Raw genomic sequence first — 25,935 nt, forward strand, 5'->3', positions numbered from 1 at the left:
CAGTACTGGTTAGTCGCATTGTCAGAGGGTCTATACTGAGGGAGCTCTGCACTGTCAGAGGGTCAATACTGAGGGAATGCTGCACTGCCAGAGGGTCAGTACTGCGGGAGTGCTGCACTGTCAGACGGTCAGTACTGAGGGAGTGCTGCACTGTCAGAGGGTCAGTACTGAGGAAGTGCTGCACTGTCAGAGGGTCAGTACTGAGGGAGTGCTGCACTATCAGAGGGTCAGTACTGAGGGAGTGCTGCACTGTCTGAGGGCCAGTACTGAGGGAGTGCTGCACTGTCAGAGGGTCGGTACTGAGGGAGTGCTGCACTGTCAGAGGGTCGGTACTGAGGGAGTGCTGCACTGTTGGAGAGTCTGTGTTGAGGGACTGCTGACATGTCAGAGGGTCAGTACTCAGTAAGTGCTGCACTGTCAGAGGGTCAGTACTGAGGGAGTGCCGCTCTGTGGGAGGGTCAGTACTGAGGGAGTGCCGTCCTGTGGGAGGATCAGTACTGAGGGAGTGCCGCACTGTGAGAGGTTCAGTACTGAGGGAGTGCTGCACTGTCAGAGGGTCAGTACTGAGGGAGTGCCGCACTGTGGGAGGGTCAGTACTGAGTGAGTGCCGTACTGTTGGAGGATCAGTAATGAGTGAGTGCCGCACAGTGAGAGGTTCAGTACTGAGGGAGTGCTGCACTGTCAGAGGGTCAGTACTGAGTGAGTGCAGAATAGTGAGAGGGTCAGTACTGAGGGAGTGCTGCACTGTCAGAGGGTCAGTACTGAGGGAGTGATGCACAGTCAGAGGGTCAGTACTGTGGGAGTGCCGCACTGTCAGAGGGTCTATACTGAGGGAGCTCTGCACTGTCAGAGGGTCAATACTGAGGGAATGCTGCACTGCCAGCGGGTCAGTACTGAGGGAGAGCTGCACTGCCAGAGGGTCAGTACTGAGGGAGTGCTGCACTGTCAGAGGGTCAGTACTGAGGAAGTGCTGCACTGTGGGAGGGTCAGTACTGAGGAAGTGCTGCACTGTCAGAGGGTCAGTACTGAGGGAGTGGTGCTCTATCAGAGGGTCAGTACTGAGGGAGTGCCGCACTGTCAGAGGATCAGAACTGAGGGAGTGCCGCACTGTCAGAGGGTCAGTACTGAGGGAGTGCCGCACTGTCAGAGAGTCAGTACTGAGGGAGTGCCGCACTGTGGGAGGGTCAGCACTGAGGGAGTGCCGCACTGTCAGAGGGTCAGTACTGAGGGAGAGTCGCACTGTCAGAGGGTCAGTACTGAGGGAGTGCCGCACTGTCAGAGGGTCAGTACTGAGGTAGTGCCGCACTGTCAGACGGTCAGTACTGAGGGGGTGCCGCACTGTCAGAGGGTCAGTACTGAGGGAGTGCCGCACTGTCAGAGGGTCAGTACTGAGGGAGTGCTACACTGGCAGAGAGTCAGTACTGAGGGAGTGCCGCACTGTCAGAGGGTCAGTACTGAGGGAGTGCCGCACTGTCAGAGGGTCAGTACTGAGGGAGTGCCGCACTGTCAGAGGGTCAGTACTGAGGGAGTGCTGCATTGTCAGAGGGTCAGTACTGAGGGAGTGCCGCACTGCCAGAGGGTCAGTACTGAGGGAGTGCCGCACTGTCAGAGGGTCAGTACTGAGGGAGTGCTGCACTGTCAGAGGGTCAGTACTGAGGGAGTGCTGCACTGTCAGAGGGTCAGTACTGAGGGAATGCTGCACTGTCAGAGGGTCAGTACTGAGGGAGTGCCGCACTGTCAGAGGGTCAGTACTGAGGGAGTGCCGCACTGTCAGAGGGTCAGTACTAAGGGAGTGCCGCACTGTAAGAGGGTCAGTACTGAGGGAGTGCCGCACTGTCAGAGGGTCAGTATTGAGGGAGTGCTGCACTGTCAGAGGGTCTATACTGAGGGAATGCTGCACTGCCAGACGGTCAGTACTGAGGGAGTGCTGCACTGTCAGACGGTCAGTACTGAGGAAGTGCTGCACTGTCAGAGGGTCAGTACTGAGGGAGTGCTGCACTATCAGAGGGTCAGTACTGAGGGAGTGCTGCACTGTCAGAGGGTCAGTACTGAGGGAGTGCCGCACTGTCAGAGGGTCAGTACTGAGGGAGTGCTGCACTGTCAGAGGGTCGGTATTGAGGGAGTGCTGCACTGTTGGAGAGTATGTGTTGAGGGACTGCTGACATGTCAGAGGGTCAGTACTCAGTAAGTGCTGGACTGTCAGAGGGTCAGTACTGAGGGAGTGCCGCACTGTCAGAGGGTCAGTACTGAGGGAGTGCCGCACTGTGGGAGGGTCAGTACTGAGGGAGTGCCGTACTGTGGGAGTGTCAGTACTGAGGGAGTGCCGCACTGTCAGAGGTTCAGTACTGAGGGAGTGCTGCACTGTCAGAGGGTCAGTACTGAGGGAGTGCTGCACTGTCAGAGGGTCGGTACTGAGGGAGTGCTGCACTGTTGGAGAGTCTGTGCTGAGGGACTGCTGACATGTCAGAAGGTCAGTACTGAGGGAGCCCCGCACTGTCAGAGATCATTACTGAGGGAGTGCTGCTCTGTCAGAGGGTCAGTACTGAGGGAGCGCCGCACTGCCAGAGGGTCAGTACTGAGTGAGTGCTACACTGTCAGAGGGTCAGTACTGAGGGAGTGCTGCACTGTCAGAGGGTCAGTACTGAGGGAGTGCCGCACTGTCAGAGGGTCAGTACTGAGGGTGTGCTGCACTGTCAGAGGGTCAGTACTGAGGGAGTGCCGCTCTGTCAGAGGGTCAGTACTGAGGGAGTGCCGCACTGTCAGAGGGTCAGTACTGAGGGAGTGCCGCACTGTAAGAGGGTCAGTACTGAGGGAGTGCCGCACTGTCAGAGGGTCAGTATTGAGGGAGAGCTGCACTGTCAGAGGGTCAGTACTGAGTGAGTGCAGAATAGTCAGAGGGTCAGTACTGATTGAGTGACACACAGTCAGAGGGTCAGTACTGAGGGAGTGCTGCACTGTCAGAGGGTCAGTACTGTGGGAGTGCCGCATTGTCAGAGGGTCTATACTGAGGGAGCTCTGCACTGTCAGAGGGTCAATACTGAGGGAATGCTGCACTGCCAGAGGGTCAGTACTGAGGGGGTGCTGCACTGTCAGACGGTCAGTACTGAGGGAGTGCTGCACTGTCAGAGGGTCAGTATTGAGGAAGTGCTGCACTGTCAGAGGGTCAGTACTGAGGGAGTGCTGCACTATCAGAGGGTCAGTACTGAGGGAGTGCTGCACTGTCTGAGGGCCAGTACTGAGGGAGTGCTGCACTGTCAGAGGGTCGGTACTGAGGGAGTGCTGCACTGTTGGAGAGTTTGTGTTGAGGGACTGCTGACATGTCAGAGGGTCAGTACTCAATAAGTGTTGCACTGTCAGAGGGTCAGTACTGTGGGAGTGCCGCACTGTGGGAGGGTCAGTACTGAAGGAGTGCCGTACTGTGGGAGGGTCAGTACTGAGGGAGTGCCGCACTGTCAGAGGTTCAGTACTGAGGGAGTGCTGCACTGTCAGAGGGTCAGTACTGAGGGAGTGCTGCACTGTCAGAGGGTCGGTACTGAGGGAGTGCTGCACTGTTGGAGAGTCTGTGCTCAGGGACTTCTGACATGTCAGAGGGTCAGTACTCAGTAAGTGCTGCACTGTCAGAGGGTCAGTACTGAGGGAGCCCCGCACTGTCAGAGATCATTACTGAGGGAGTGCTGCTCTGTCAGAGGGTCAGTACTGAAGGAGCCACGCACTTTCAGAGGGTCAGTACTGAGGGAGTGCTGCACTGCCAGAGGGTCAGTACTGAGGGAGCGCTGCACTGCCAGAGAGTCAGTACTGAAGGAGCGCTGCACTGCTAGGGGGTCAGTACTGAGGGAGTGCTACACTGTCAGAGGGTCAGTACTGAGGGAGTGCTGCACTGTCAGAGGGTCAGTACTGAGGGAGTGCTACACTGTCAGAGGGTCAGTACCGAGGGAGTGCTACACTGTCAGAGGGTCAGTACTGAGGGAGTGCTGCACTGTCAGAGGGTCAGTACTGAGGGAGTGCTACACTGCCAGAGGATCAGTACTGAGGGAGTGCTGCACTGTCAGAGATTCAGTACTGAGGGAGTGCTGCACTGTCAGAGGGTCAGTACTGAGGGAGCCCTGCACTGTCAGAAGATCAGTACTGAGGGAGTGCCGCACTGTCAGAGGGTCAGTAATGAGAGAGTTCTGCACTGTCAGAGGGTCAGTACTGAGGGAGTGCTACACTGTCAGAGAGTCAGTACTGAGAGAGTGCTGCACTGTCAGGGTCAGTACTGAGGGAGTGCTACACTGCCAGAGGATCAGTACTGAGGGAGTGCTGCACTGTCAGCGATTCAGTACTGAGGGAGTGCTGCACTGTCAGAGGGTCAGTACTCAGGGAGTGCTGCACTGTCAGAGGGTCAGTACTGAGGGAGTGCTACACTGTCAGAGAGTCAGTACTGAGAGAGTGCTGCACTGTCAGGGTCAGTACTGAGGGAGTGCTACACTGCCAGAGGATCAGTACTGAGGGAGTGCTGCACTGTCAGCGATTCAGTACTGAGGGAGTGCTGCACTGTCAGAGGGTCAGTACTGAGGGAGCGCTGCATTGTCAGAAGGTCAGTACTGATGGAGTGCCGCACTGTCAGAGGGTCAGTAATGAGAGAGTGGTGCACTGTCAGAGGGTCAGTACTGAGGGAGTGCTGCACTGTCAGAGGGTCAGTACTGAGGGAATGCCGCACTGTCAGAGGGTCAGTACTCAGGGAGTGCTGCACTGTCAGAGGGTCAGTACTGAGGGAGTGCTGCACTGTCAGAGGGTCAGTACTGAGGGAGTGCTGCACTGTCAGAGGGTCAGTACTGAGGGAGTGCTACCCTGTCAGAGAGTCAGTACTGAGGGAGTGCTGCACTGTCAGGGTCAGTACTGAGGGAATGCTGCACTGTCAGAGGGTCGTACTGAGGGAGTGCTGCACTGTCAGAGGGTCAGTACTGAGGGAGTGCTGCACTGTCAGAGGGCCGTACTGAGGGCGCGCTGCACTGTCAGAGGGTCAGTACTGAGTGAGTGCTGCACTGTCAGAGGGTTAGTACTGATGGAGTGCTGCACTGTCAGAGGTTCGTACTGAGGGAGCGCTGCACTGTCAGAGGGTCAGTACTGAGGGAGTGCTACACTATCAGAGGGTCAGTACTGAGGGAGTGCTGCACTGTCAGAGGGTCAGTACTGAGGGAGTGCTGCACTGTCAGAGGGTCAGTACTGAGGGAGTGCTGCACTGTCAGAGGGTCAGTACTGAGGGATTGCTACACTGTTGGATGGATACTGCTGGAGGATTGCTGAGCTGCCTGAGTTGTAGATTTTAAGATAAGGTGTTAAACTGAGCTCCACATCTTTCCCCATAAGTGCACGTGTAATATTGCAAGGCCACTATTCGAATATAGCTGCAGGGATTTTCCCAGAGCCCTGAGTGACTGTTTACCCTTAAAAATACACCTGAAATTAGTTGTGTAGATTATTATGGCGTTGTTTATCGTGTTCAACATCACTGCTGCTTTGGCTGCATTCCAACTGTGACTACGCTTCTCGGAAATTAACCCCAATTCGTGCAGCACGGTAGCATTGTGGATAGCACAATGGCTTCACAGCTCCATGGTCTGAGGTTCAATTCCGGCTTGGGTCACTGTCTGTGCGGAGTCTGCACATCCTCCCCGTGTGTGCGTGGGTTTCCTCCGGGTGCTCTGGTTTCCTCCCACAGTCCAAAGATGTGCAGGTTAGGTGGATTGGCAATGATAAATTGCCCTTAGGTGTCCAAAATTGCCCTTATTGTTGGGTGGGGTTACTGGGTTATGGGGATAGGGCGGAGGTGTTGACATTGGGTCGGGTGCTCTTTCCAAGAGCCGGTGCAGACTCGATGGGCCAAATGGCCTCCTTCTGCCCTGTAAATTCTGTAAACCAGGGGCTGGTTTAGCTCACTGAGATAAATCGCTGGCTTTTAAAGCAGACCAAACAGGCCAGCAGCATGGTTCGATTCCCGTACCAGCCTCCCCTGGACAGGCGCCGGAATGTGGCGACTAGGGGCTTTTCACAGTAACTTCATTGAAGCCTACTCGTGACAATAAGCGATTTTCATTTCATTTTTTTCATTTCAAATTCTATGATGTCTATGAATTATTTTCAAGTGCTTCAGGATGTCCTGAAACTGCGAAAGTCTTTGGTGTCAGTATTTGACACCCTGATGAATTCCCCGTGTACTCCGTCCATCGCCAAACTGGATTATTTCCACCGTCCTAATTTCACATGACTCTATCCCGTTTTTACTCATTTTGTGCTCAGCCTTTGGCGGCAGGGCCTTCAATTGGCCAACCTCTGAGCTCCAGAACTCCCTCTCTATAATAACTCATGTGGAAACTGTCATAAACAGAGGTGAATTTATTTACTGATGTACACATTAAGCTTGAAATAGCCGCTGGCTTCCAATGCAGACCCTATGGGGAGAATATGCCTCACCAGGCCTTGACCTGGGCCTGTTTTGTCCCTATGTCTTCACGAACCTTTGGTGGGGGTGGGTCTCCACCCCCTACCTGGGGAGCTCCATTGGGAGATCAATGATTTTTTTCCATGGTTCTCATGGAGGTTGTAACACTCCTGAAACCTTACCCGCCCTCCCCATCGAATTTTAAACATCTTCGGCCATTTTGAATTTGAGGAATTATCCTCAGACCAGCATACGTGGCTAGGCGTCAATCTTTTTTATAATCTACCTCAGAATAGCTTACTGCAGTAAAGGCACCATATAAAGACAGGTTGTTTTATAATCATAGTTTCCTTTTTGGTTTTCTTCAGTTGTGTAACCTTGGGTTTGACAAGAATTCGTGTGGGACAGGTCTGAGAGCAGACGGAATATGTTGATCTGACTTGATTTGATTTATTGTCACGTGTACCGAGGTGCAGTGAAAAGTGTTGTTCTGCGTACAGTCCAGACAGATCATTCCATACATGAAAAAAATACATGACATACAACAGAAGGGCGGCACCATGGCAGAGTGGTTAGCACTGCTGCCTCTCAACTCCAGGGTTCCCGGTTGAATTCCAACCTCGTATGACTGTCTGTGTGGAGTTTGCACTTTCTCCCCCGTGTCTGCGTGGGTTTTTTCCGGGTGCTCCGGTTTCCTCCCACAGTCCAAAGATGTGCAGGTTAGGTGGGTTGGCCATGAAATATTGCCCTTAGTGTCCAAAAAGGATAGGTGGGGTTACTGGGTTACGGGGATAGGGTGGAGGCGTGGGCCTAAGCTCTTTCCAAGGACTGGTGCAGATTAGATAGGCCGACTGGCCTCCTTCTGCATTGTAGGATTCAATATTGTATCATGACCGGTGCATACTTGGAGGGCTGTTCTTTGTTCTTAGATACACAATGTAAATACACAGACATCGGGTGAGGCACACAGAGTGTAGTACCACAACAGTAGAGAAGATGCATGGAGGGATCAGGTCAGTCCATAAGAGGATCATTCAGGAGTTTGATAACAGCGGGGAAGAAGCTGTTTTTGAATCTGTCAGTGCGTGTTCTCAGACTTTTGTATCTCCTGCCCGATGGAAGAGTTTGGAAGAGGGAATAATCCTGGTGGGAGGGATCTTTGATTATGCTGCCCGCTTTCCCCCGGCAGCGGGAGGTCTTGAACAGTCTTCTTCAAACTTATTTTCCGCGGACATATTTTTACGAACCAGCCAACCTTCGGGACCCAACCGAGGCGAACTTCGCAACCCACGCTGACCGACCTGTGCAACTCGCCATTTTCTCTGACCTTGTTTGCTGATGCCAAAAAATGGAGGAAATGGTTTTGGGTCCCTTTGGCCCTCGGACACGCTCCTCCAATGGAACCTGTTGGATGAAGACGAAACCTTCCTGTGTCGGAAGTATGGAGTCTCCATCTGTCCAAAGGTCTGAATTTTTTTCCTGTACAGTTTGTTTAAATAACCCCCCCCTCCGAACTTATAAAAAAATAATAAAATGAGTAAAATAAGTGAAAAAAATGAATAACCACCCCCCCCCCCGAACTTGTAAAACAATTAAAATGAATAAGATAAATGAAAAAAAAATCAAATGAATAAAATAAATGAATAAAAAGCACTGCAGAACTTGTGAAACAGAAAGCTGCAACCGTTTCAAAAAAAATAGCGGCCGCACTGTGCATGCGCGCCCGATTATCGACGCGCATGCGCAATGCGGCCGAATTTTTATTACATGTTCGCGGAATGCTCGCGCGTTCCGATCATCATGCGCGCATGCGTATTGCCGCCAAATTTATTTTTTTAACATGGTCGCAGCCGCTTGCAGCCGGCGTTATGAAAAGCCGGCTGCTGCGCGGGATTTGCGCGATTGGGAGCGCCGCGGACAACGGCTCCGCGACCCTCCTGACACCAGCCCCCGACCCACCCGTGGGCCGCGTCCCCAACTTTGAAGATCACTGGTCTAGACAGGGTAAATGGATGGGAGGCGGGTTTGTTTGATGGACTGGGCTGTGCTCACGGCTCTCTGTAGTTTGTTGCGGCCTTGGGCCGAGCAGTTGCCAGCCCAGGCTGTGATGTAGCCAGATAGGATGCTTTCTGTGGTGCATCTGTAAAAATTGATACGAGTCAATTATAAAAAAACTAGTTTCCCGAGGAAGTACATGTGCTGTTGTGCTTTCTTGGTTGTAGCATCGAAGTGGGTGGACCAGGACAGATTGTTGGTGATGTGCACACCGAGGAATTTGAAACTGCGAACTATCTCCATCTCGGCCCCTTTGATGCAGACAGGGGTGCATGTGATACTTTGCTTCCTGAAGTCAATGACCAGCTCCTTAGCTTTGCGAACAGTGAGGGATAGATTGTTACACCACACCACTCTGTTCTCTATCTCGCTTATTGGGCGGGATTCTCTGACCCGGCGGGGTGTGACGTGAATCCCGCCACGCCGCTCCGACGCTGGCTGCCAAAATCTCCGGCAACGGTTTTATGGCGGGAGCGGGGGTCGGGGTCCGTTGGCAGTGGCCCCTCACCGGTGATTCTCCGGGCCCCGATGGGCCGGGCGGCTGCCCGTTTTCGGCCAGTCCCACAGGCGTGAAATGGACAAGGACAATACCGACGGGAGCTGGGTTGGGGGCTGGCCTGCGAAATCCTCATGGGGGTGCGGGGGGGATCCGGCTCCGGGAGGAGGCACAGTGGCTTGGCCAATGATCGGGGCCCACCGATCTGCAGGCAGGCCTGTGCCGTGGGGGCACTCTTTCCCTCCGCGCCAGCCTCTGTAAGGCTCTGCCATGGCCGACACGGAGAAGTAACCCCATGCGCATGCGCAGGAAACACCGCAGCGGTTCTGCGCATGCGCCAGAACACACTGGAGCTCCTGCGCATGTGCCAACTCGCGTCGGCCGGTAGAGAATTGCTCACTTTCCGGGCGATCCGACGTGGTTCACGCCACTCTTTGGTGCCAGTACGGCCCACCCGCCGATTGCGGGAGAATCCCGGCCCTGTACTCTGACTCATCGTTGTTTGAGATCCGACCCACTATGGCCGTGTCATCAGCAAACATGGAGCTGGAGTTGGAGCCAGAGTTTGCCACACAGACATGTGTGTATGGGGAATACAGTACCGGATTAAATATGTTGAGGCTGCAGCCATCTGGGATGGCCACTTCCAACTAGGTACAGAGGAACTCGCAAAGCCTGGTGGGTAAAATGGACAAGTCAATAACCAGGCAGGCTCAGACCCTGAAATGTATATTTGCCAGCAAAAGTCCAGATGGTACCGAAACTCCGTCCCATTAGCATGTTAATCAGGCTGATTAGCAGGTGATGGCCAATCTTCCCCAAAACAAAGAAATGGTACTCAAGCAACCGGGACAATCCCAGACTTTCGGCGCCACTCCTTGTCCAAGCGAAACGCAAACAATGGGGTCAGTGACCGCTTGGTACACGCCCAGCCATCCAGATCCCCGCCCACTTATTGGCTAAGGAATCGAACGGAGTGATCACCCAATTACTAAGGCCCAGATCGAAGGACTGCCCAAAAGAGTGTGAAAACCCCATGAGTACAAAGGAAGAGTTTGCCCATATGTTCGCTCTCTCTTGGCCTTGGTACCCCGGTCACGGCCATCGCCAACTGCAGCAACACCAGAAGAGAGTTCAAGTTCAACTCCCGCTACCAGACGGATGAGCCCAGCTGAGCAGCAGTTACCACTTCGGTAACTGTTTCTCTGACCGAAGCCGGGTGCCCGAAGTTAAGTACAGGTTGTCTTAGTAGTTAGCTAGTAGTGTTTATGTTGCATGACTAATTGTGTGTAAATAAAGTGCCCTTGACCTTGAACTAACTAACTGGTGTTTGGCGCTTTATTCGATAGCCGGTTGAAACTTGTGGTGGTATCATTTGATACCTGGCGACTCTAAGCATTCGGACATAGACAATGTAGAAAGAAGGCAAAGTCACTGAATGCCATAATTGGAACAGAACCCAGAAAAGACAGAGTAGGAAAAGAAAGCACAACAAGGCAATGATAAGAATCTTGAGGTAGATCAGTAAGCACATCAGCACTACTTTTAGTCACACTTATGCTTCAATGTGTGACACAGGCAGAAGTGTCTGTCTGAGGGCGGACCCGTGAATACTTTTGGTTGTTTGTCCGAAGCGTTTTTTGTTTTTTGGAGTCCATTAGAAAGGCCAGGTCAGGAGGCTGCTACGAATGTCAGGTTAGGTCTGCAGTGACGTCCCCTTGACAATTCACCGCTGACTCTCACCGCCCAGATTCCCTCAACGCCGTGATGGTCAACAACAACAAAGCTGTCGGATAGTTCAGGATTCACGGAAAGAGGGAGAAAAAAGACAGAGAGGGGCAGTGTCAGCGAGGGTAAACAACAGACACAGAGAAAGTGCAGAAAGCAAATGAGACATAGAAATAAATAGGGAGAACACAAGACTGCCATGGTTTTGAATTACACAGAGGCCAGATTGACAAGCGAGCGGACAGCAGGATGAATATTTAATCCACAAGAGGTTAAGGGAACATTTTCTTCAGATTGTTTCCTTGCACGTTTCAGTGAAGTACACGCCTGGGGTGGGAACTGTGGGTAGATTTTTGCTGGCCTTGTGGAGGGAGAAGCAGGGGGGGACACTAGACTCTGGGGTGGTCCCGGCGGATTGGAAATTAGCAAACGTGACACCACAGTTTAAAACAGGAGGTAGGCAGAAAGCGGGTAATTGTGGGCCAGTGAGCTTAACTTCGGTAGTAGGGAAGATGCTGGAATCTATCATCAAGGAAGAAATAGCGAGGCATCTGGATGGAAATTTTCCCACTGGGCAGATGCAGCATGGGTTCATAAAGGGCAGGTCGTGCCTAACTAATCTAGTGGAATGTTTTGAGGACATTACCAGTGTGGTAGATAACGGGGAGCCAATGGATGTGGTATATCTGGATTTCCAGAAAGCTTTTGACAAGGTGCCACACAAAAGGTTGCTGCATAAGATAAAGATATATGGCATTAAGGGTAAAGTAGCAGCATGGATAGAGGATTGGTTAATTAATAGAAAGCAAAGAGTGGTAATTAATGGGTGTTTCTCTGGTTGGCAATCAGTAGTAAGTGGTGTCCCTCAGGGATCCGTGTTGGGCCCACAATTGTTCACAATATACATAGATAATTTGGGGTTGGGGGCCAAGTGCAATGTGTCCAAGTTTGCAGATGACACTAAGATGAGTGGTAAAGGAAAAAGTGCAGAGGATACCGGAAGTCTGCAGAGGGATTTGGATAGGTTAAGTGAATGGGCGAGGGTTCTGGCAGATGGAATACAATGTTGACAAATGTGAGGTTATCCATTTTGGTAGGAATAACAGCAAAAGGGATTATTGTTTAAATGATAAATATTAAAACATGCTGATGTGCAGAGAGACTTGGGTGTGCTCGTGCATGAGTCACAGAAGGTTGGTTTACAAGTGCAACAGGTGATTAAGAAGGCAAATGGAATTTTGTCCTTCATTGCTAGAGGGATGGAGTTTAAGATGAGGGAGGTTATGTTGCAATTGTATAAGGTGTTAGTGAGGCCACACCTGGAGTATGTGTTCAGTTTTGGTCTTCTTACCTGAGAAAGGATATACTGGCACTGGAGGGTGTGCAGAGGAGATTCACTAGGTTAATCCAGAGCTGAAGGGGTTGGATTATGAGGAGAGGTTGAGAAGACTGGGACTGTACTCGTTGGAATTTAGAAGGATGAGGGGGGATTTTATAGAAACATGTAAAATTATGAAGGGAATAGATAGGATAGATGCGGGCAAGTTGTTTCCACTGGCGGGTGAAAGCAGAACTAGGGGGCATAGCCTCAAAATAAAGGGAAGTAGATTTTGGACTGAGTTTAGGAGGAACTTCTTCACCCAAAGGGTTGTGAATCTATGGAATTCCTTGCCCAGTGAAGCAGTTAAGGCTCCTTCATTAAATGTTTTCAAGATAAAGATAGATAGTTTTTTCAAGAATAAAGGGATTAAGGGTTGTGGTATTCGGGCCGGAAAGTGGAGCTGGGTCCACAAAAGATTAGACATAGACATAGAATTTACAGTACAGAAGGAGGCCATTCGGCCCATCGAGTTTGCACCGGCTCTTGGAAAGAGCACCCTACCCAAGGTTAACACCTCCACCCTATCCCCATAACCCAGTAACCCCACCCAACACTAAGGGCAAATTTGGGACACTAAGGGCAATTTATCATGGCCAATCCACCTAACCTGCACATCTTTGGACTGTGGGAGGAAACCGGAGCACCCGGAGGAAACCCACGCACACACGGGGAGGATGTGCAGACTCCGCACAGACAGTGACCCAAGCCGGAATCGAACATGGGACCCTGGAACTGTGAAGCGATTGTGCTATCCACAATGCTACCGTGCTGCCCTTGGCCAGATGGCTGACTCCTGCTCCTAGTTTTTATGTTCTTATGTTAGTAAAATGGGCATGGGCTGCTATCATGCCAACTTCACAGTGGCTCACCATCTACAACCACGTTTGCCAGGTGTGGGGCGTGTATTGTAAACCCCACCGAACCTGGTTCGACCATTCTGGGCTGTGCTCACTGACGCACGTCGAGTCTCCATCCCGCAATCCCTTGATTTGTAACTGGCTGCGTTAAAAATTGAGACTGCTGTGTGCCATCGAGGCCTGTAACCTGATGATCTGATCGCGTTGCTATTTCTGGGAGCTTGCTCTGAGGGTTGGAAGATGAACAGAACAACAACAATGTTTAGGTTTCTTTCACCATCAGCAAATATGCTCTTCTCTGCTATCTAACATCGAATGTGTTACTTTGCTTGCAGTAAGTAAACACCTTTGCGATATCTCGCAGATCAGCTTTTTAAAAATATTTTTGTTGGTATTTCGAGTCACAGTTACAGGGTAAAGCAGAACAGAAAATGAGCAGTGTTTCACACTAGGGCGTGATTCACTGGAGAGATTTCTAAGTGTGATTGTGAGCGGGAACTGCCGTGAGCTTCCTGGCGCTTGGCCCAGTGATGTCAGCAACGCTGTTCAACGTTAATCGGTCCACTTAGCGAGACCCCACTTCTCATCGCAAATGAAAGCTCGCCAGCCGATTCACCGGGACTGCCCTCGCCAGCCCCCCACTAGCAAGGTGGAGTAGTACTTAAACAGCACTTATTCAACCAACTCTAGCCAGCTTGCAACCTGGCGCCGAGAAGGCCGGCAGCAAGATTCGGCGATGTGGAGCTGACGCGGTGGAGGCCGGGAGGGATGCCCTGTTTCCCCAAGGGTCCCGGAGGGTGTGCCAAAGGGCAGCCTGGGATGAGGTGGCGGCAGCTGTAAGCTTGGGCAGTGTGACCAGAAAGACTGGCCTCCAGTGCCGGAACAAATGTCGACGACCAACACCGGGCAGCATGAGTGAGTAGACATTCCCAACCCCCACCTCCGAGGCCTATCCGCCATCACGCGTGCATCCAATCCCCAACTCTCCATGTGGCCCCCAACCCTACCTTCACCCCCCTCTCCCTTTAACCCCCGCACCCTTCATTCCCAACCTCCTCCCACCACTCTGAACCATGCGTGTGGCTACTGATTCTTCTCCCTGTGTCTTCTCAGGAAAATCTCTCCCACAATCCCCGGGAGAGGGCCCAGATTGGCGGAGGTGTGTCGGCCTCAAGAGTCCTCACCTCCTTCGAGGAGCAGGCCCTGGAGGTGACGGGGGTGACCAAGGACAGAGCGGTCACCCATGCGGAGGCTGGCGGACGCTCCGGAGGTGAGGATCCACAGGCCCCACCCAGAGGACTTGTCAAATGTGAGTTGCCTCACTGACTGAACCATCCCTCCCACTGAGCACATGTCCATTCTCCCGCAGATACTGCAGCCGATGGTGCCAGCACATCCCGGGCGGCCCCCTCTCCAACCTCCCAGGAGACCACCTCCGAGGAAGACACGAGGGAGGTGCCACAGCGAGGCCGTCATCCCCACCCTCCACCAGCGCAGGTACACACACCTCGGTGGGGCATGTTCGTGGACAGAATTCCGGGCCACAATCTGGTGAGCACCACACTGCTGCTGATGTACATCAGGAGGAGGAAGGAACCGCCCGGCGAGACAGCATTCGGAGGCCTGCAGGATCCCAGGACCCAGCTGGGCCCCAGCCTGATGCTGAGCCTCTGGTACAGGGCTATCCGGGCCTGATGGAGACGATAGGGAGCAGCCGGGTCATTCAGAGGGAGATGTCAGCATCACTCCAGCAGATCCATAATCCCAGAGGCCACAGGCGCAGGAAATGTCACCGGCAATGTGTGACACTGAGGCCAACACTTCTGTCATGTGACAGTACCTTTAAGAAATAGGTGTTTAAAAAATATGCCTTCAAATGGGTGCTTATCAGTGATGTCAGAGAGTGGGTGGAGCTGGGCTGTCTGTCAGCTTTTTACTTTTGTTTTAGGCTATTTGCTGCAGGGTGTATTTTAGTTTCATTTTCAGAGCTGGATAGCTGCAGTCACAGCCAGAAGGTGTATGAATTTCTCTCTGTAATCTAAAGCCTGTAAATCAATCCTGGTGATTTAAAACTAATAACTGCTCTCAGTAGTGACTTTAACCTGATGTGCTTCAATTTAAAGTTTTTTTTAAAGTCTTATGGATGTTAAAAGGACAGCTTAAGGATTACTTAGTGTTGTAGTATTTTGGGGGTGTATTTGAATTAATGGTTGCTAAGATGTTCACTGTATGTTTTAAAAAGGTGAACTTGAGTTCATAGAATAAACATTGCTTTGCTTTAAAAAATACTTTTCCATTTCTGCTGTACCACACCTGTAGAGTGGGCCGTGTGCTCCCCATACCACAATCTAGTAAAAGTTGTGGGTCAGGTGAACTCCATGATACACTTTGGGGTTCTCTAAAGCCTGGCCCATAACGCTGCTAGAGTGGTGACTGCAGTAGAGAGCCTGGTGCACGACATCAGCACCATGAGTGAGTGTCCAAGGCAGTCGGTGACAGCCATGGCTGAGGGTCTCGGCAGAATGTCTGACTCGCTGGGGATGTGACCCAGTACCAGGCCAACCTTGATGAGGTTCTGCGGGGCATGTCCCACTCTTGGATGGGAATGGCCGAGGCGCTGCGGCGCTTGTCCCAGTCACAGGGGGGCATTGCTGAGGCATTGCATAGCATGGCCCAGTCACTGAGGAGCATCACTCAGGGTGCAGCCACGATGGTCGCAGACCATGGCAAGCCGCCAGGACTGGCAGAGCCTGTCTGTGAAAAGGTACAGTGAAATGTTGCAGTTGTACAAAACTCTAGTACGGCCGCATTTGGAGTATTGCGTACAGTTTTGGTCGCCTCATTATAGGAAGGACGTGGAAGCTTTGGAACGGGTGCAGAGGAGATTTACCAGGATGTTGCCTGGTATGGAGGGAAAATCTTATGAGGAAAGGCTGATGGACTTGAGGTTGTTTTCGTTAGAGAGAAGAAGGTTAAGAGGTGACCTAATAGAGGCATACAAAATGATCAGAGGGTTAGATAGGGTGGACAGTGAGAGCCTTCTCCCGCGGATGGAGGTGGCTATCACGAGGGGACATAGCCTTAAATTGAGGGGTAATAGATATAGGACAGAGGTCAGAGGTGGGTATTTTACGCAAAGAGTGGTGAGGCCGTGGAATGCCCTACCTGCAACAGTAGTGAACTCGCCAACATTGAGGGCATTTAAAAGTTTATTGGATAAGCATATGGATGATAAGGGCATAGTGTAGGTTAGATGGCCTTTAGTTTTTTTTCCATGTCGGTGCAACATCGAGGGCCGAAGGGCCTGTACTGCGCTGTATCGTTCTATGTTCTATGTTCTATGTACACCCACAGTGAAAAATGAAATGAAAATCGCTTATTGTCACGAGTAGGCTTCAATGAAGTTACTGTGAAAAGCCCCTAGTTGCCACATTCTGGCACCTGTTCGGGGAGGCTGGTACGGAATCGAACCGTGCTGCTGGCCTGCCTTGGTTTGCTTTAAAAGCCAGCCATTTAGCCATATGAGCTAAACCAGCTGAACCAGTGCTGTTAGAATCATGGAATCATAGAATTTACAGTGCAGAAGGAGGCCATTCGACCCATCGTTTCTCCTCCGACCCTGACAAAGATCACCGTACTAACGCCCACGTATCTACCATATCCCCGTAAATCAGTAACCCAACCTAACATTTTGGACACTAAGGGGCAATTTATCACGGCCAATCCACCTAACCTGCACATCTTTGGACTTGGGGCAGGAAACCGGAGCACCCGGAGGAAACCCACGCAGACACGGGGAGAATGTGCAGACTCCACACAGACAGGAATCAAACCTGGGACGCTGGAGCTGTGATGCAACTGTGCTAACCATTATGCTACCATGCTGCCCATGGAGTTCCAGGTTTGACCCAGTGATAGTGAAGGGACGGCCCATATATTTCTGAGTCGGGATGATGAGTGGAGGGAACGTTGCAGGTGGATGGTGTTCCCAGGAATTTGCTGCCCTTGTCCATCTGGGTGGCAGGGGTCACGGGTTTCGAAGGTGCCGTCGAAGGAGCCTTGGTGACAGTACATCTTGTAGATGGTACACGCGGAGTATTTTGGTGGTGCAGAGAATGGGGATGAGGTTGTTGGATGGATGAGGGGTGACGGTGATGGAGAGAATGGGACTGAGGGTGTGGAGGGAATGAGGGATGAGTGTGTGGAGGGAATGGGAGATGAGGGTGGTGGGGGGGATGGGGATGAGGGTGTGGAGGGAATGGGAGATGAGGGTGGTGGAGGGGATGGGGATGAGGGTGTGGAGGGAATGAGGGATGAGGGTAATGGAGGGAATGAGGGATGAGGGTGATGGAGGGAATGGAGATGAGGGAGGTGAAGGGAATTGGGATGAGGGTGATGGAGGGGATGAGGGATGAGGGTGATGGAGGGAATGGGGATGAGGGTGATGGAGGGAATGAGGGTGTGGAGGGAATGAGGGATGAGGGTGATGGAGGGAATGACGGATGAGGGAGATGGAGGGAATGGGGATGAGGATGATGGAGGGCATGGGGATGAGGGTGATGGAGGGGATGAGGGAGGTGGAGGGAATGGGGATGAGGATGATGGAGGGATTGGAGATGAGGGTGGTGGGGATGGGGATGAGGGTGATGGAGGGGATGGGGATGAGGTTGATGGAGGGGATGGGTTGAGGGTGAGGTGGGGATGAGGGAGGTGGAGGGAATGAGGGAGGTGGAGGGAATGGAGATGAGGGTGGTGGAGGGAATGGGGATGAGGATGAGGGAGGTGGAGGGAATGAGGGAGGTGGAGGGAATGGGGATGAGGGTGGTGGAGGGAATGGGGATGAGGATGAGGGAGGTGGAGGGAATGAGGGAGGTGGAGGGAATGGGGTTGAGGATGATGGAGGGATTGGAGATGAGGGTGGTGGAGGGGATGGGGATGAGGGTGATGGAGGGGATGGGGGATGAGGGTGATGGTGGGGATGAGGGAGGTGGAGGGAATGAGGGAGGTGGAGGGAATGGAGATGAGGGTGGTGGAGGGAATGGGGATGAGGATGAGGGAGGTGGAGGGAATGAGGGAGGTGGAGGGAATGGGGATGAGGATGATGGAAGGATTGGAGATGAGGGTGGTGGAGGGGATGGGGATGAGGATGATGGAGGGGATGGGGGATGAGGGTGATGGTGGGGATGAGGGAGGTGGAGGGAATGAGGGAGGTGGAGGGAATGGGGATGAGGGTGATGGAGGGATTGGAGATGAGGGTGGTGGAGGGGATGAGGGAGGTGGAGGGAATGGGGATGAGGGTGGAGGGGATGCGGGAGGAGGAGGGAATGGGATGAGGGTGATGGAGGGGATGGGGATGATGGTGATGGAGGGAATGGTGATGAGGGATGAGGGAGGTGGAGGGAATGGGGATGAGGGTGGAGGGGATCAGGGAGGTGGAGGGAATGAGGATGAGGGTGGAGGGGATGAGGGAGGTGGAGGGAATGGGGATGAGGGTGGAGGGGATGAGGGAGGTGGACGGAATGGGGATGAGGGTGGAGGGGATGAGGGAGGTGGAGGGAATGGGGATGAGGGTGGAGGGGATGAGGGAGGTGGAGGGAATGGGGATGTTATCTCGCCCCGAACATGTGATATACTCCACTACCAACACGCGATACAGCTCACCATCAGCACATGATTCAACTTCACAGCAACATGCGATATATGTCACATCAATATGCGATGTATGTCACCCCAACATATGTACCTCACCACCAACACGTGATATAACTCACATTCAACACATGATAAACTTCACAAGCAACATGTAATATACCTCACCACTGACATGTGTTATACTTCATAACAATACGTGATATCATAGAATCATAGAATGGGGATGAGGATGAGGGAGGTGGAGGGAATGAGGGAGGTGGAGGGAATGGGGATGAGGGTGGTGGAGGGGATGGGGATGAGGATGATGGAGGGGATGGGGGATGAGGGTGATGGTGGGGATGAGGGAGGTGGAGGGAATGAGGGAGGTGGAGGGAATGGGGATGAGGGTGATGGAGGGATTGGAGATGAGGGTGGTGGAGGGGATGAGGGAGGTGGAGGGAATGGGGATGAGGGTGGAGGGGATGCGGGAGGAGGAGGGAATGGGATGAGGGTGATGGAGGGGATGGGGATGATGGTGATGGAGGGAATGGTGATGAGGGATGAGGGAGGTGGAGGGAATGGGGATGAGGGTGGAGGGGATCAGGGAGGTGGAGGGAATGAGGATGAGGGTGGAGGGGATGAGGGAGGTGGAGGGAATGGGGATGAGGGTGGAGGGGATGAGGGAGGTGGAGGGAATGGGGATGAGGGTGGAGGGGATGAGGGAGGTGGAGGGAATGGGGATGAGGGTGGAGGGGATGAGGGAGGTGGAGGGAATGGGGATGTTATCTCGCCCGAACATGTGATATACTCCACTACCAACACGCGATACAGCTCACCATCAGCACATGATTCAACTTCACAGCAACATGCGATATATGTCACATCAATATGCGATGTATGTCACCCCAACATATGTACCTCACCACCAACACGTGATATAACTCACATTCAACACATGATAAACTTCACAAGCAACATGTAATATACCTCACCACTGACATGTGTTATACTTCATAACAATACGTGATATCATAGAATCATAGAATTTACAGTGCAGAAGGAGGCCATTCGGCCCATTGAGTCTGCACCAGCCCTTCGAAAGACCACCCTGCTTAAGCTCACTCCCCCACCTGTGACCCAGTAACCCCACCTGACCTTTTGGACAATCAGGGACAATTTGTATCAGGGCCCATCCACCCTAACCTGCACATCTTTGGACTGCGGAGCACCCGGAGGATATCCACGACCACACGGGGGAGAACGTGCCGACTCCGCACAGTCACCCAAGGTGGGAATTGAACCCGGGCCGCTGGAGCTGTGAAGCAGCAGTGCTAACCACTGTGTCACCCTGCCACCCTCTGACCAACACAAGATGTACTTCACCACCAACACATGGTACACCTCACTCAGAGGGTGGTGGAAATGTAGAACTCACTTCCTGACAGGTTGGTCAAGGTAGAAACCCGCACAGCACTGAAGGAGCTTTTAGATGAGCTATTGAAATACCAGAGGATATAAAGCTACGGACCAAGTTCTGGAAAATGGGATTGGGATAGATAGGTGCTTGATGGGCCAAAGTGCCTCTTTCTGTGCTGTAACACTCCATGACTGTGACATGTGATAAAACCCAATCCACGACATGATACACTTCACTCCAAGAAACGACGTACTGCGTCCCAGCGTGTGAGACACCTGACGACCGGCGGGTCACATATGTCATGTAAACACGTTGTCAGGCGGAGGTGGAGAAACGGTGGAGGAAGGGAGGAGGCAGAGGGCCAGAGAGGAGAAGGAGAGGAGGAGGGGTCGCGGGGACGGAGGACGAGGGTTGTCAGGGGAGGAGGAAGAGTAGCATGCGAGTACGGGTGGAGGAGAGATGGTGAAGATAGATAGATAGATAGAGAAATACAGCACAGAACAGGCCCTTTGGCCCACGATGTGCCGAACTATTGTCCTAGGTTAATCATAGAATTTTGGACACTAAGGGCAATTTATCATGGCCAATCCACCCAACCTGCACATCTTTGGACTGTGGGAGGAAACCGGAGTACCCGGAGGAAACCCACGCAGACACGGGGAGGACGTGCAGACTCCACACAGACAGTGACCCAAGTCGAAATCGAACTTGGGACCCTGGAGCTGTGAAGCAATTGTGCTATCCACAATGCTACCGTGCTGCCCTTAAGAAGAAATTAATCTACACTCCATTATTCCACCCTAATCCATGCACCTATCCAATAGCCGCTTGAAGGTCCCTAACGTTTATGACTCAACTACTTCCACAGGCAGTGCATTCCAGGCCCCCACTACTCTCTGGGTAAAGAACCTACCTCTGACATCCCCCCTACATCTTCCACCATTTACCTTAAATTTATGTCCCCTTGTAATGGTTTGTTCCACCAGGGGAAAAAGTCTCTGACTGCCTACTCTATCTATTCCCCTGATTATTTTATAAACCTTGATCAAGTCGCCCCTCATCCTTCTCCGTTCTAATGAGAAAAGGCCTAGCACCCTCAACCTTTCCTCGTAAGACCTACTCTCCATTCCAGGCAACATCCTGGTAAATCTCCTTTGCACCTTTTCCAAAGCTTCCACATCCTTCCTAAAATGAGGCGACCAGAACTGCACACAGTACTCCAAATGTGGCCTGACCAAGGTTTTGTACAGCTGCATCATCACCTCACGGCTCTTAAATTCAATCCCTCTGCTAATGAACGCTAGCACACCATAGGCCTTCTTCACAGCTCTATCCACTTGAGTGGCAACTTTCAAAGACCTATGAACATAGACCCCAAGATCTCTCTGCTCCTCCACATTGCCAAGAACCCTACCGTTAACCCTGTATTCCGCATTCATATTTGTCCTTCCAAAATGGACAACCTTACACTTGTCAGGGTTAAACTCCATCTGCCACTTCTCACCCCAGGTCTGCATCCTATCTATGTCTCTTTGAAGCCGACAACAGCCCTCCTCACTATCCACAACTCCACCAATCTTCGTATCATCTGCAAATTTACTGACCCACCCTTCAACTCCCTCGTCCAAGTCGTTAAGGAAAATCACAAACAGCAGAGGACCCAGAACTGATCCCTGCGGTACGCCACTGGTAACTGTGCTCCAGGCTGAATATTTGCCATCCACCACCATTCTCTGTCTTCTATCGGTTAGCAAGTTTGTTATCCAACTGGCCAAATTTCCCACTATCCCATGCCTCCTTACTTTCTGCATAAACTTACCATGGGAACCGTATCAAATGCCTTACTAAAATCCACGTGCACTACATCCACTGCTTTACCTTCATCCACATGCTTGGTCACCTCCTCAAAGAAGTCAATAAGACTTGTAAGGCAAGACCTACCCCTCACAAATCCGTGCTGACTATCCCTAATCAAGCAGCGTCTTTCCAGATGCTCAGAAATCCTATCCCTCAGTACCCTTTCCATTACTTTGCCTACCACCGAAGTAAGACTAACTGGCCTGTAATTCCCAGGGTTATACCTATTCCCTTTTTTGAACAGGGGCACGACATTCGCCACTCTCCAATCCTCTGGTACCACCCCTGTTGACAGCGAGGATGAAAAGATCATTGCCAACGGCTGCAATTTCATTTCTTGCTTCCCATAGAATCCTTGGACATATCCCGTCAGGCCTGGGGGACTTGTCTATCCTCAAGTTTTTCAAAATGCCCAACACATCTTCCTTCCTGACAAGTATCTCCTCGAGCTTACTGTTTCACACTGTCCTCTCCAACAATATGGCCCCTCTCGTTTGTAAATACTGAAGAAAAATACTTGTTCAAGACCTCTCCTATCTCTTCAGACTCAATACACAATCTCCCGCTACTGTCCTTGGTCGGAATCTAGTCATTCTCATATTTCTCACATTTGTGTAAAAGGCCTTGGGGTTTTCCTTGATCCTACCCGCCAAAGATTTTTCATGCCCTCTCTTAGCTCTCCTAATCCCTTTCTTCAGTTCCCTCCTGGCTATCTTGTATCCCTCCAGCGCCCTGTCTGAACCTTGTTTCCTCAGCCTTACATAAGTCTCCTTCTTCCTCTCAACAAGGCATTCAACCTCTCTTGTCAACCATGGTTCCCTCACTTGACCATCCCTTCCCTGCCTGACAGGGACATACATTTCAAAGACACGCAGTACCTGTTCCTTGAACAAGTTCCACATTTCACTTGTGTCCTTCCCTGACAGCCTATGTTCCAAACTTATGCACTTCAATTCTTGTCTGACAGCATTGTATTTACCCTTCCCCCAATTGTAAACCTTGCCCTGTTGCACGCACCTATCCCTCTCCATTACTAAAGTGAAAGTCACAGAATTGTGGTCACTACCTCCAAAATTCTCCCCCACTAACAAATCTATCACTTGCCCTGGTTCATTACCAAGTACCAAATCCAATATGGCCTCCCTTCTGGTCGGACAATCTACATACTGTGTTAGAAAAGCTTCCTGGACACACTGCACAAACACTACCCCATCCAAACTATTTGATCTAAAGAGTTTCCACTCAATGTTTGGGAAGTTGAAGTCACCCATGACTACGACCCTGTGACTTCTGCACCTTTCCAAAATCTGTTTCCCAATCTGTTCCTCCACATCTCTGCTGCTATTGGGGGGCCTGTAGAAAACTCCCAACAAGGTGACTGCTCCTTTCCTATTTCTGACTTCAACCCATATTACCTCAGTAGGCAGATCCCCCTCGAACTGCCTTTCTGCAGCTGTTACACTATCTCTAATTAACAATGCCACCCCCCCCCCCCCCCCCCCACCTCTTTTACCATCCTCCCTAATCTTGTTAGAACATAGAACGATACAGCGCAGTACAGGCCCTTCGGCCCTCGATGTTGCACCGACATGGAAAAAAAAACTAAAGGCCATCTAACCTACACTATGCCCTTATCATCCATATGCTTATCCAATAAATTTTTAAATGCCCTCAATGTTGGCGAGTTCACTACTGTTGCAGGTAGGGCATTCCACGGCCTCACCACTCTTTGCGTAAAAAACCCACCTCTGACCTCTGTCCTATATCTATTACCCCTCAATTTAAGGCTATGTCCCCTCGTGCTAGCCACCTCCATCCGCGGGAGAAGGCTCTCGCTGTCCACCCTATCTAACCCTCTGATCATTTTGTATGCCTCTATTAAGTCACCTCTTAACCTTCTTCTCTCTAACGAAAACAACCTCAAGTCCATCAGCCTTTCCTCATAAGATTTTCCCTCCATACCAGGCAACATCCTGGTAAATCTCCTCTGCACCCGTTCCAAAGCTTCCACGTCCTTCCTATAATGAGGCGACCAGAACTGTACGCAATACTCCAAATGCGGCCGTACCAGAGTTTGGTACAGCTGCATCATGACCTCATGGCTCCGGAACTCAATCCCTCTACCAATAAAGGCCAACACACCATAGGCCTTCTTCACAACCCTATCAACCTGGGTGGCAACTTTCAGGGATCTATGTACATGGACACCGAGATCCCTCTGCTCATCCACACTACCAAGAATTTTACCATTAGCCAAATATTCCGCATTCCTGTTATTCTTTCCAAAGTGAATCACCTCACACTTCTCCACATTAAACTCCATTTGCCACCTCTCAGCCCAGCTCTGCAGCTTATCTATGTCCCTCTGTAACCTGCAACATCCTTCCGCACTGTCTACAACTCCACCGACTTTAGTGTCGTCTGCAAATTTACTCACCCATCCTTCTGCGCCCTCCTCTAGGTCATTTATAAAAATGACAAACAGCAACGGCCCCAGAACAGATCCTTGTGGTACGCCACTCGTAACTGAACTCCATTCTGAACATTTCCCATCAACTACCACTCTCTGTCTTCTTTCAACTAGCCAATTTCTGATCCACATCTCTAAATCACCCTCAATCCCCAGCCTCCGTATTTTCTGCAATAGCCGACCGTGGGGAACCTTATCAAACGCTTTACTGAAATCCATATACACCACATCAACTGCTCTACCCTCGTCTACCTGTTCAGTCACCTTCTCAAAGAACTCGATAAGGTTTGTGAGGCATGACCTACCCTTCACAAAACCATGCTGACTATCCCTAATCATATTATTCCTATCTAGATGATTATAAATCGTATCTTTTATAATCCTCTCCAAGACTTTACCCACCACAGACGTTAGGCTCACCGGCCTATAGTTACCTGGGTTATCTCTACTCCCCTTCTTGAACAAAGGGACCACATTTGCTATCCTCCAGTCCTCTGGCACTATTCCTGTAGCCAATGATGACCTAAAAATCAAAGCCAAAGGCTCAGCAATCTCTTCCCTGGCTTCCCAGAGAATCCTAGGATAAATCCCATCTGGCCCCGGGGACTTATCTATTTTCACCTTGTCCAGAATTGCCAACACTTCTTCCCTACGCACCTCAATGCCATCTATTCTAATAGCCTGGGTCTCAGCATTCTCCTCCACAATATTATCTTTTTCTTGAGTGAATACTGACGAAAAGTATTCATTTAGTATCTCGCTTATCTCCTCAGCCTCCACACACAACTTCCCACCACTGTCCTTGACTGGCCCTACTCTTACCCTAGTCATTCTTTTATTCCTGACATACCTATAGAAAGCTTTTGGGTTTTCCTTGATCCTACCTGCCAAAGACTTCTCATGTCCCCTCCTTGCTCTTCTCAGCTCTCTCTTTAGATCCTTCCTCGCTTCCTTGTAACTATCAAGCGCCCCAACTGAAACTTCACGCCTCATCTTCACATAGGCCTCCTTCTTCCTCTTAACAAGAGATTCCACTTCTTTGGTAAACCACGGTTCCCTCGCTCGACCCCTTCCTCCCTGCCTGACTGGTACGTACTTATCAAGAACATGCAATAGCTGTTCCTTGAACAAGCTCCACATATCCAGTGTGCCCAACCCTTGCAGCCTACTTCTCCAACCAACACATCCTAAGTCATGTCTAATGGCATCATAATTGCCCTTCCCCCAGCTATAACTCTTGCTCTGCGGGGTATACTTATCCCTTTCCATCACTAACGTAAAGGTCACCGAATTGTGGTCACTGTCTCCAAAGTGTTCACCTACCTCCAGATCTAACACCTGGCCTGGTTCATTACCCAAAACCAAATCCAAAGTGGCCTCACCTCTTGTTGGCCTGTCAACATATTGTGTCAGAAAACCCTCCTGCACACATTGTACAAAGAACGACCCATCCAATGTACTCGAACTATATCTTTTCCAGTCAATATTAGGAAAGTTAAAGTCTCCCATAACAACTACCCTGTTACTTTCGCTCTTTTCCAGAATCATCTTCGCCATCCTTTCCTCTACATCTCTAGAACTATTAGGTGGCCTATAGAAAACTCCCAACAGGGTGACCTCTC

This window comes from Scyliorhinus canicula, chromosome 29 (assembly GCF_902713615.1).
Source record: "Scyliorhinus canicula chromosome 29, sScyCan1.1, whole genome shotgun sequence".
Classification (NCBI taxonomy): Eukaryota; Metazoa; Chordata; class Chondrichthyes; order Carcharhiniformes; family Scyliorhinidae; genus Scyliorhinus; species Scyliorhinus canicula.